Raw genomic sequence first — 12,935 nt, 5'->3', positions numbered from 1 at the left:
ACTGACTGAGCCACCCAGGCGTCCCCACTTTTGTGAACTTGATTGCCTTTGTTCATACCAAGATCACCTGGACATTGGACATCATCCTGGCTTTCTATCTGTACTGGACTTGAGCTGATTCTGTGTGTGTGTGTGTGTGTGTATGTATGTATGTATGTATATATATATATATATATATATATATATATATAAGTGTATGTATATGTGTGTGTGTGTGTGTGTGTGTGTGTATAGTCACTTGAGTGGATATTACTTTATTTCTGTCTTCCAGTATCATTGAGTTGAATCCTGGTCCTTCATGACCAGAAGTCATCTGTCCACTAGTAGATGAGCATTTTCTATTTGAATATCCTGACTGAACTTCAGAGTCACTAGAATGTACATTGCTGGGTGCCTGTTTTCTAGTTGGAATGGATGATGGATCATGAGAGGAAGACATAGATAAAAAAATGACAGGATTCTAATTGTCTGTCATTCAGGGGACTAGCTATAAGTAGTTGGTGGTCTTCCACCTATGTTAGATCTAGACTGACCATGAGTGTCAAATTAAATTTATAGCTTATCCTTGAGTATCCAAAGTTAAATCTTTGCTCTGGACCCTGCATGATCAGAGGTGGACCTTGACTGTTCAAGACTAAGCTTGTTTGTACTTCTATTCCTAAATTTCAGTGGACTGGAATCAAGGCTGAGTTTCTATTGTTTTCACACTATCTATAGTCATATCTAGCACTTTCATAATTAACATGTTTGTAGCTATAACCCAATCTTTGCTTTTGTTTATGCTACTGTCTGGATATTATTAGACCGAAATTACTCTTGGGTTTGAATTGTCTGGCTTCTGAGTATGGCATCTCCTGCCTGATTATAATTATGACTAATTTGTTCCTGGAGAGAATTTGCTGTATAAATTATTCTTTTGGTATTGGATTCCGACTGCCCACGTGTTGACATCATCCATTTGACTAGACCTTGAATTTCATGCTTTGTCTTCAGAATATTAATGGATGGATCCTTTTTGGCTTATTTTACTAATTTCCAATTATCTGTGGCTCTCCTCAGACTGTCCATGGGTTGATGTTGACTCTGTATTTGAATCTCCTTTATTACCTCTAAACTGACAATAACTGTATCCACACTGTCTATTTTTTACTAGGATCAGACTGTGTAGATGAAGTTTGTCTATAAGCTGACCATGAGTGTCTGGAGCTCTTTTCTGATTGTTGGTGGCTTGACACATGTTTTCCTATTGTGCCAGACTTAAATTCCTCATTCGTAGACCCAAACCCCCTTAGTGGATGTCTGGTCATGATGAGATCCTCAGTATCTAATGTACTTTCCTGTCTGCCCCAAGTGAGAGGCTTGTCTGCTTGTTGGGTTGAATCCTGACTGCCCATGAGTGACTTTTTGGCCCCAATGAAATTCTGACTGTATGGCCCTATCTCCTTGTCTTCCTCTGTGCTAGACCCATATTTCACATGTCTACATCCACTGTCCATGAGTTGCTACTAATGCCCTCTCTGAATCTTCTGATTGTCCTTCACTCTCCCTGGCCTGATTGGATGAACAAAACTGGATCTTTGATGTCTGCTTGCTCTGCACCCAGATGATGATTGTCCATGTCCAGGCTGAGTCTCTAGATCTGTGTCCTGTGTGTTCATGGAAGGATCTTTGTCTTTCTCTTATACTTGATCTTGATGGTCCACAGAAAGAATCAGACTCTCCACAAACATGACTTTCATGAGACCCTGAGTTATCAAGACTATTGCAAAATAAAGGGGGGGGATCAGAGGGGGAGACGAACCATGAAAGACTGTGGACTCTGGGAAACAAACTGAGGGTTTTAGAGGAGAGGAGGGTCAGGGGATGGGTTAGCTCGGTGATGGGTATTAAGGAGGGCACGTATTGCATGGAGCACTGGGTGTTATACACAAACAATGAATCATGGAATACTACATCAAAAACTAATGATGTACTGTATGGTGACTAACATAACATAATAAAAAAATAAAAAAATAATAAAAATGAAAAAAAAAAGACTATTGCAATTAGTCTCCTTTTTATTCTTGCTTTGTCTCACAATCTGCTGTACACACAGAAATCAGCCTGAAGTTTTAAACATGCAAGTCAAGAGTGTTACTTTCCTGCTCAAAACTCTCCAGGACCTTTTCATCATATTAGAATAGCAGACAAACTCCTTGCTATTATTCTTTTTGTGATTTGACCTCCATCAAACTCTTTGATCTTATTTTGTATCTTTACTCCCCTTGTTGATCATGCTGTAGACACACTGACTTTTCAGCTCAAAATAATGTCCTGTTTGTTCAGCCTGTACCTTCCTGAGGACCTTGATCTTTGACTTGATTGTTAGTTCTTTGTTTTCTGCATTGCTGACTTCTGTTTGTAATTCTGGTCTCTGCTCAAATGGTGCCTCATACAAGTAACTTTCCTTCCTACCTAGACATGCTGATACCTTTATTTTCTTTATAGCATTTATTACCATTTGTCATTTGTTTAGTGTCTGTCTCCCCTTACAGAATGTGTAAGCTCTCTGAGAGAGTGATTTTGTCTGTCTTGTCCTCTACTGTAAACTCAGAAACTAGAATAAAGCCTAGTTTATAGTAGGTAGGCACTTATTAATATCTTGCATGAATGAACAAATGAGTATTTTTATCTCTGTAAATTGTCCCTCATTTTTCCTTACCACATTGTTCACATTGTTTCCTTTGTGTGTTTAGCTCATTGTTCTACATATAGCATGGAATATACTAGATTATAGTTGGCCTGTAGGAGATTATCTCATGTGATGAATAATCTTTGTGAGGGAAGTATATTCATTTCTGTATCTCCACAGCTTATTCATCTTTGTGTCTCTAGCATGTATCAAAGCACTTAATGGTAGAATTCAATAAATATTACCTGAATAAATGGAATCATTAAATTAGAATTTGGTGAATCACTGGATTAGAATTTAGCCATCACTAATCTAGATGATAGAGAATCATAGAATTGGTCTCCTTCGATCAGCTTCTATCTCACTGAAGACTTGTCTAAATTAACATATATCCAAAAGGAGTAGGAAGACACAAGAATTTACTGCATCTTTAGATTCAACAGTGCAAGAGGCAGTATGACTCATCTGTTCCATAGTAAGAGCAATATGATATTTAGATAAAGCTCTCTGAACATAGTAGACACTATCAATAATGCTGACCCTCTTTTGGCCTACCATGTCTTAGGGCTGTACAATGCAGCAATGCAAGAGAATACAGAGCAATCTCAGAGAAGGCACATCTCTGTCCCCAGTTTCATCTTTATATAGAACCTTGTGATAACAGAGGACCTAAAATAAAGAAAAATTATCTAAGCATCTAGTAGTGTTATGCCTCAGAGCACATTTCTAGATTTCTACTTGGTTTACACTGAATAGGAGTAGTTGGATGGATTCCTTCCTACCTAGTTTACCAAAGATACAAGTAGGATATGGACCAGAGGATCTGGCAGGATACTGGAGGTCAAGAGAGTAACTATATTATAGCAATCAGTTGAAGAGACATGCTCAGGAGGAGCCACCTTTTATGAAATGGTCTGATTTATTTATAATCATATTCTGATCTATCAAATCTCCACCTTTCTTTACTGTTTATTTCCCAACCTTTCCAAGCATTTATTTCTGCTTGTGTTAGCAACTTCCAATTTTATTTATTTTATTTTATCTTATTTTTATCATGATGAGTGTACTCTTTAATCCCCATCACCTCTTTAACCCATCCCCCCCACCCACCTTCCCCCTGGTAAACATTAGTTTGTTCTCTATAGTTAAAAGTCTGTTGGTTTGTCTCTCTCTTTTTTTCCTTTGCTCATTTGTTTTGTTCCCTAAATTACACATTTAAATTGACATTAGTCCTGTGTAAAATAAATTTCAGAGAAGGGTCTTTTTGCAATCACTGGTTCCTTGTGTACATCTATCATCTCTTAAACTGTCTTGTGTCTTCCATATTGACTTAACAGATCTTTGATGTATATTTGCTCAATAACAGTGATCCTTGAACTGAGAGTGGTAGAATATGTCCATGCAAGAGAGATCTGAAATCCAAGAGAGATGAAGAGGTTTTTTGGTTTGTTTGTTTATAAAGTAAAAATTCAGTTTATTCATTTGTTTATGACACAGTACACAAGAGGCAAAATGTTTTACATATAGATTTCACTTCCAACTCCTTGGGATGTTCATTTCTTTGGCTAAAAGGAGAGACTAGACATCAGAGGCAGGGAGTGCTTAGGCAACTGAAATAAGGATGGGGAGGGGGCAGTGCTAATGTCATCCTCACAGGGATGGGCACAAGAGGACTGCTAGTCACAAGCTATTTTCTATAACTGTTAGCTGGAAACAAAGGAGCACCACTCCTGGATGCTCATGCTGTTCTGGGCTTCAGTCATCCTCACCACACAGGTACGTCAGCACTCTCTGGTAGTTGCCCTTGGTGTCTTGCTGGATGCAGTAGTATAGTCACTTGCCATACTTTCCGTTGAAATCAGACCTGATTTGCAACATGTCCACTTCCTGGGAGAGAACATGATTCAATCAGGACTTTTGTGAGTCCCCTTGCCCTTCATGGAGTCATACATTTGGTCAGCAAAATAGAGGGGCTTGTTCTGAATGCACTGGACCAGGTTCAGGAAAGCATTTTCCAGGTCTCCTTTGACCTCCTTCTTGATGCTCTTCAGCATGTTGTATGGGCTGTAGCTCTTGTACCTTTCAGATACTTTCTGGAGATGACACACACTTTGCTTGGTCATGATGCTAATCCACTTGGGCACATCAGTTCCTTTCCTCTTCACTCCATCATAGAGATTCTGGGTGTCCTGGTCGATCAGTTCATAATCAGTGACAGAGCCATCCTCTGCTCTTCTACCCTTTGCGAGGGCAACCATCAGCTTGCAGAAGTCACCAGTTGTGTCAGAAAAGATGTCCTTCTCCAGATCAGTCTTGTACATTTCCTTGTAGACTCTGTTAATTTCCTGAAGCTCCTGGTTGGTCCTTGAGTAGATGGTCTCAGTGAGGGAGTCCTCATCAGTCTCCAGCCCCTTCATGGAGGCTTTCAGCTCAGAAGCATCATACTGAGCAGGTGTTTTCAATAGGCCCCAAATCATGGTCCCCAGGTTTCCAGACAAGGCTGACTTCAGTGCTGATGCAAGTTCCTTTTTGGTCCTTCTCTCGTAGGTGAAGGCAATATACTGTCTCTGTTCATTGCTGTGGTTGGTCAAAATGTCGACAGTAGTGACCTCATCCACACCTGTGGTCTTGATGGCCATTTCAATGTTCAGAGCATCACACTCTGCATCAAAATTGGTGTATGCTTTGACTGATCCATATGAACTTGGGGGCATGGAGTGATCACCCCCTAAGCTGAGCTTGCAGAGAATTTTGTGAATAGTAGATATTTTGAAAGAAGCTAGGCCAAGCTGTGAGTGTCCCCAGTCATGGAGGTAAGAGATGAAGAGTTTAAAAGAGAATACCCAGTACCTCTAAAACAAATAATATATGTTAAAAAAAAAAAAAAAAGAAGAAGAAAATAGCAGGAAGGGAAAAATGAAAGGGGGGAAATCGGAGGGGGAGACGAACCACGAGAGACTATGGACCCTGAGAAACAAACTGAGGGTTCTAGAGGGGAGGGGGGTGGAGGGATGGGTTAGCCTAGTGATGGGTATTAAAGAGGGCACGTACTGAATGGAGCACTGGGTGTTATACGCAAACAATGAATCATGGAACACTACGTCAAAAACTAATGATGTATGGTGATTAACATAACATAATAAAATTAAAAATAAATAAATAGGATTAGAGGAGCAAGATGGCAGAGGAGTAGGAGACCTAAATTTCATCTGGTCCCGGGAATTCAGCTGGAAAGGGTTCAAACCATTATGAACACCTACGAACTCAATAGGAGATCGAAGAAAAGAATAGCAGCAACTCTGTGAACAGAAAAGCGACCACTTTCTGGAAGGTAGGATGTGTGAACAAGTGAATCTGAGGTGATATTTGGGAAGATAGACGGCGGGGGAGGGGGCCTCCCGTCGGCCGAATCTGGTAAGTGATAGAGCAGCGGAGCACAAAATCGGAACTTTTAGAAGTCCGCTCCGCTGAGGGATGTTGCTCCAGTGGGTAAGTGGAGGCTGGAACCCTTGCTGGGACAGTGTGGTCTCAGGATCCTAGGGGTCACAGAAAGACCGGGGGTGCCTGAGTGTGGCAGAGCTCCCAGGTATCGGAGCAGGGAAGCCGGCTGCAGAGACGGAGCTGAGGAGTGGGCTCTCAGCTCATGGTTGCCATAAACTGTGATCCACGGCACAGTCGGGCCACTGCTCTTCCAGCAGGGACCCAACAAGCGGCAGATCCTGGGAGACTCCCCTTCCTCCCCTGGGAGGAGTGGTGCGGGAGTGCAATGCAGGGATCTGCTGGGTTTGGAGACTCCACATGGGTCATGTGCCAGAGATAGAAACACTTGGTCACAGGCTGGGTGAGCACAGAGTGCGGCTGAAGACTGGGGAGATGGGCGTGATTGACTGCTTTTCTCTGGGGGCTCACTGAGGAGCGGGGCCCCGAGTTCTCGGCTCCTCCAGGGCAGAGATTGGGAGGTCGCCATTTTCACTGTTGTCCTCCAAAGCTGAATGGAAAGCTTGCAGGGAACAAAAGCTCCCAAGAGCAAACCCGAGCAGACTACTCAGCCTGATCCAGCAAGGGTGGGGCAATTCTGCCTCTGGCAAAGACATCTGAGAACCACGGCAACAGGCCCCTCCCCCAGAAGATCAGCGAGAACAGCCAGCCAAGACCAAGTTTACTGATCAATGAGAACAGCAGAACTCCAGCGCTAGGGGAATACAGCACATAGAATTCATGGCTTTTCCCCTATGATTCTTTAGTCTTTCAAAGTTAATTTTTTTTTAACTTTCTTTCTTTTTTTTTTTAATTTTTCTTTTTCCCTTTTTCAACCAACATCTTATCAAACCCTTTTTTAAGAATCTTTTTTATTTTTCATTTTTAGAGTCATATTCTATCCCTTCATAGTAGTTAACCTTATTTTTGGTCTATATATATAAGTTGTTCTCTCTTTAAAATTTTGGGATATGGTTTCTTCTAACAGACCAAAATATACCCTGAATCTCTAGTGTATGGCTTTGCTCTAGTCTCCTGCCTGATCACATTCTCTCCCTTTTTTTTCTTTTTTTAAATCCTCTTCTTTCTTTTTTCAAACAACTTCTTGTCTTATCAATTCCTTTTATAAAATCTTTTATAATTTTCATCTTTACAGTCATGTTCCATCCTTTCATTGTATTAACCCTTATTTTTGTACATATATAAGTTTTTCTTTCTTTAAAATTTTGGGAGGCACTTTCTTCTAACAGACCAATACACAAAATCTAGAGTGTGGCACTAATCTATGCACCAGCCTGATCATATTTGATCATATTCTATTTTTTTTTGTTTTGTTTTGTTTTTATTTGTTTGTTTCTATCTTTTTCTTTTTCTTTTTTTCTTTCTTCCTCTTTTTTCTTTCTTTCCCTTTCTTTTCCCCAGGTTTCAGGTCTTTTCTGATTTGTTTGGTGTATATTTTCTGGGGATGTTGTTACCCTGTTAACATTTTGTTCTCTCATTCATCTTTTCTCCTCTGGACAAAATGACAAGACGGAAAAAATCACCTCAAAAAAAAAGAACAATAGGCAATACCAACTGCCAGGGACCTAATCAATATGGACTTTAGTAAGATGTTGGAACTAGAGTTCAGAATGATGATTTTAAAGATACTAGCTGGGCTTGAAGAAAGCATGGAAGATATTAGAGAAACCCTTTCTGGAGAAATAAAAGAACTAAAATCTAACCAAGTCGAAATCAAAAAGGCTATTAAAGAGGTGCAATAAAAAATGGAGGCTCTAACTGCTAGGATAAATGAGGCAGAAGAGAGAATTAGTGATACAGAGGACCAAATGATGGAAAATAAAGAAGCTGAGCAAAAGAGAGATAAACAACTACTGGATCATGAGGGCAGAATTCAAGAGATAAGTGATACCATAAGATGAAACAATATTAGAATAATTGGGATCCCAGAAGAAGAAGAAAGAGACAGAGGGGCAGAAGGTATATTGGAGCAAATTATAGCAGAGAACTTCCCTAATTTGGGGAAGGAAACAGGCATCAAAATCCAGGAGGCACAGAGAACCCCTCTCAAAATCAATAAAAATAGGTCAACACCCCGACATCGAATAGTAAAACTTACGAGTCTCAAAGACAAAGAGAAAATCCTGAAAGCAGCTCGGGAGAAGAGATCTGTAACCTACAATGGTAGAAGCATTAGATTGGCAACAGACCTATCCACAGAGACCTGGCAGGCCAGAAAGGACTGGCAGGATACATTCAGAGCACTAAACGAGAAAAATATGCAGCCAAGAATACTATATCCAGCTAGGCTGTCATTGAAAATTGAAGGAGAGATAAAAAGCTTCCAGGACAAACAAAAACTAAAGGAATTTGCAAACACGAAACCAGCCCTACAAGAAATATTGAAGGGGGTCCTCTAAGCAAAGAGAGAGCCTAAAAGTAATATAGACCACAAAGGAACACAGACAATATACAGTAACAGTCACCTTACACACAATACAATGGCACTAAATTCCTATCTTTCAAGAGTTACCCTGAATGTAAATGCACTAAATGCCCCAATCAAAAGACACAGGCTATCAGATTGGATTAAAAAACAAGACCCATCAATATGCTGTCTGCAAGGACTCATTTTAGACCCAAAGACATTCCCAGATTGAAAGTGAGGGGGTGGAAAACCATTTACCATGCTAATGGACACCAAAAGAAAGCTGGGGTGGCAATCCTTATATCAGACAAATGAGATTTTAAACCAAAGACTGTAATAAGAGATGAGGAAGGACACTATATCCTACTTAAAGGGTCTACCTAACAAGAAGATCTAACAATTGTAAATATCTATGCCCCTAACATGGGAACAGCCAATTATATAAGCCAATTAATAACAAAAGCAAAGAAAAACATCGACAACAGTACAATAATAGTGAGGCACTTTAACACCCCCCTCACTGAAATGGACAGATCATCTAAGCAAAAGATCAACAAGGAAATAAAGACTTTAAATGGCACACTGGACCAAATGGACTTCACAGACATATTCAGAAATTCCATCCCAAAGCAAAAGAATACACATTCTTCTCTAGTGCCCATGGAACATTCTCCAGAATAGATCACATCCTGGGTCACAAATCAGGTCTCAACTGGTACCAAAAGATTGAGATCATTCCCTGCGTATTTTCAGAACACAATGCTTTGAAACTAGAACTCAATCACAAGAGGAAAGTCATAAAGAACTCAAATACATGGAGGCTAAAGAGCATCCTACTAAGGAATGAATGGGTCAACCAGGAAATTAAAGAAGAATTAAAAAAATTCATGGATACAAATGAAAATGAAAATACAAGTGTTCAAAATCTTTGGGATGCAACAAAGGCCGTCCTAAGAGGAAAGTATATAGCAATACAAGCCTTTCTCAAAACGCAAGAAAGATCTCAAATACACAACCTAACCCTACACCTAAAGGAGCTGGAGAAAGAACAGCAAATAAAGCCTAAACCCAGCAGGAGAAGAGAAATAATAAATATCAGAGCGGAAATCAATGAAATAGAAACCTAAAGAATAGTAGAACAGATCAATGAAACTAGGAGCTGGTTCTTTGAAAGAATTAACAAGATTGATAAACCCCTGCTCAGATTTATCAAAAAGAAAAGAGAAAGAACCAAATAAATAAAATCATGAAGGAAAGAGGTGAGATCACAACCAACATCAAAGAAATACAAACAATTATAAGAACATATTATGAGCAACTATATGGCAACAAATTAGAAGAAGAATCTGGAAGAAATGGATGCATTCCTAGAAGAAATGGATGCATTCCTAGAGATGTATCAACTACCAAAACTGAACCAGGAAGAAATAGAAAACCTGAACAGACATATAACCACTAAGGAAATTGAAGTAGTAATCAAAAATCTCCCAACAAACAAGAGCCCAGGGCCAGATGGCTTCCCAGGGGAATTCTACCAAACATTTAAAGAAGAATTAATACCTATTCTTCTGAAACTGTTCCAAAAAATAGAAATGGAAGGAAAACTTCCAAACTCATTTTATGAGGCCAGCATTACCTTGATCCCCAAACCAGACAAAGACCCCATCAAAAAGGAGAATTACAGACCAATATCCTTGATGAACAGGATGCAAAAATTCTCACCAAAATACTAGCCAATAGGATCCAACAGTGCACTAAAAGGTTATTCACCACGACCAAGTGGAATTTATTCCTGGGCTGCAAGGTTGGTTCAACATCCGCAAAACAATCAATGTGATACAATACATTAATAAAAGAAAGAACAAGAACTGTATGATCCTCTCAATAGATGCAGAAAAAGCATTTGACAAAGTACAGTATCCTTTCTTTTTTTTTTTTTTTAAGATTTTATATATTTATTTGAGAGAGGATGGAGAGGAGAGAGAGAGAGCCCATGAGAGGGGGGAGGGTCAGAGGGAGAAGCAGACTCCCTGCTGAGCAGGGAGCCCGATGCGGGACTCGATCCCGGGACTCCAGGATCATGACCTGAGCCGAAGGCAGTCGCTTAACCAACTGAGCCACCCAGGCGCCCTACAGTATCCTTTCTTAACCAAACTCTTCAGAGTATAGGGATAGAGGGTACATACCTCAATATCATAAAAGCCATCTATGAAAAACCCACAGCAAATATCCTTCTCAGTGGGGAAAAACTGAGAGCTTTCCCCCTAAGGTCAGGAACCTGGCAGGGATGTCCCCTATCACCACTGCTATTCAACATAGTATTAGAAGTCCTAGCCACAGCAATCAGACAACAAAAAGAAATAAAAGGCATCCATTCAGCAAAGAAGAAGTCAAACTCTCACTCTTTGCAGATGATATGATACTTTATGTGGAAAACCCAAAGACTCCACCCCAAAACTGCTAGAACTCATACAGGAATTCAGTAAAGTGGCAGGATATAAAATCAATGCACAGAAATCAGTGGCATCCCTATACACCAACCACGAGACAGAAGAAAGAGAAATTAAGGAGTCGATCCCATTTATAACTGCACCCAAAACCATAAGATACCTAGGAATAAATCTAACCAAAGAGGCAAAGACTCTGTACTCAGAAAACTATAAAATACTCATGAAAGAAATTGAGGAAGACACAACGAAATGGAGAAACGTTCCATGCTCATGGATTGGAAAACAAATATTGTGAAGATGCCAATGCTACCTAGAGCAATCTACACATTCAGTGAAACCCCTATCAAAATACCATCCACTTTTTTCAAGGAAATCGAACAAATAATCCTAAAATTTGTATGGAACCAGAAAAGACCCCGAATAGCCAGAGGAATGTTGAAAAAGAAAAGCAAAGCTGGCGGCATCACAATTCCGGACTTCAAGCTGTATTACAAAGTTGTAATCATCAAGATAGTATGGTACTGGCACAAAAACAGACACACAGATCAGTGGAACAGAATAGAGAGCCCAGAAATGGACCCTCAACTCTATGGTCAACTAATCTTTGACAAAGCAGGAAAGAATGTCCAATGGAAAAAAGACAGTTTCTTCAACAAATGGTGTTGGGAAAATTGGATAGCTATATACAGAAGAATGAAACTGGACCATTTCCTTACACCATACACAAAAATAGACTCCAAATGGTTGAAAGACCTCAATGTGAGACAGGAGTCCATCAAAATCCTAAAGGAGAACACAGGCAACAACCTCTTCAACCTCAGCCACAGCAAATTCTTCCTAGAAACATCACCAAAGGCGAGGGAAGCAAGGGCAAAAATGAACTATTGGGACTTCATCAAGATAAGAAGCTTTTGCACAGCAAAAGAAACAGTCAACAAAACCAAAAGACAACCAACAGAATGGGAGAAGATATTTGCAAATGACATATCAGATAAAGGGCTAGTATCCAAAATCTATAAAGAACTTATGAAACTCAACACCCAAAGAAGAAATGATCCAATGAAGAAATGGGCAGAAGACATGAACAGACATTTTTCCAAAGAAGACATCCAAATGGCCAACAGACACATGAAAAAGTGTTCAGTATCGCTTGGCATCAGGGAAATCCAAATCAAAACCTCAATGAGATATCACCTCACACCAGTCAGAATGGCTAAAATTAACTAGTCAGGAAACAACAGATGTTGGCAGGGATGTGGAGAAAGGGGAGCCCTCCTACACTGTTGGTGCAAATGCAAGCTGGCACAGCCACTCTGGAAAACAGTATGGAGGTTCCTCAAAAAGTTGAAAATAGAGCTACCATATGATCCAGCAATTGCACTACTGGATATTTACTCCAAAGATACATATGTAGTGATCTGAAGGGGTATGTGTACCCCAATGTTTATAGCAGCAATGTCCACAATAGCCAAACTATGGAAAGAGCCAAGATGTCCATTGACAGATGAATGGATAAAGAAGAAGTGGTATATATATATACAATGGAATATTATGCAGCCATCAAAAGGAATGAAATCTTGCCATTTGCAACGACGTGGATGGAACTGGAGGGTATTAAGCTGAGCGAAGTAAGTCAATCAGAGAAAGACAGGTATCATATGACCTCACTGATACGAGGAATTCTTAATCTCAGGAAACAAACTGAGGGTTGCTAGAGTGGTGGGGGTTGGAAGGGATGGGGTGGCTGGGTGATAGACATTGGGGAGGGTATGTGCTATGGTGGGCTCTGTGAATTGTGTAAGACTGTTGAATCACAGACCTGTACCTCTGAAACAAATAATACATTGTATGTTAAAAAAAAAAAATAGAAGAGGAAGATAGCAGGAAGGGGAAAATGAAGGGGGGGGGG

General features: G+C 40.0%; 1 pseudogene; it reads right to left on the bottom strand.

The window, feature by feature from the left end:
• Window positions 1-4,426: 4,426 nt before the first annotated feature.
• Window positions 4,427-12,935, bottom strand: part of LOC116627313 — a 16,884-nt pseudogene continuing 8,375 nt past the window's right edge.

The sequence above is a fragment of the Phoca vitulina genome, unplaced genomic scaffold (genome assembly GCF_004348235.1).
Source record: "Phoca vitulina isolate PV1807 unplaced genomic scaffold, GSC_HSeal_1.0 scaffold96, whole genome shotgun sequence".
Taxonomy (NCBI): Eukaryota; Metazoa; Chordata; class Mammalia; order Carnivora; family Phocidae; genus Phoca; species Phoca vitulina.
Note: the sequence above shows the minus strand (reverse complement) of the source record. Positions and strands in the feature narration are given on the sequence as shown.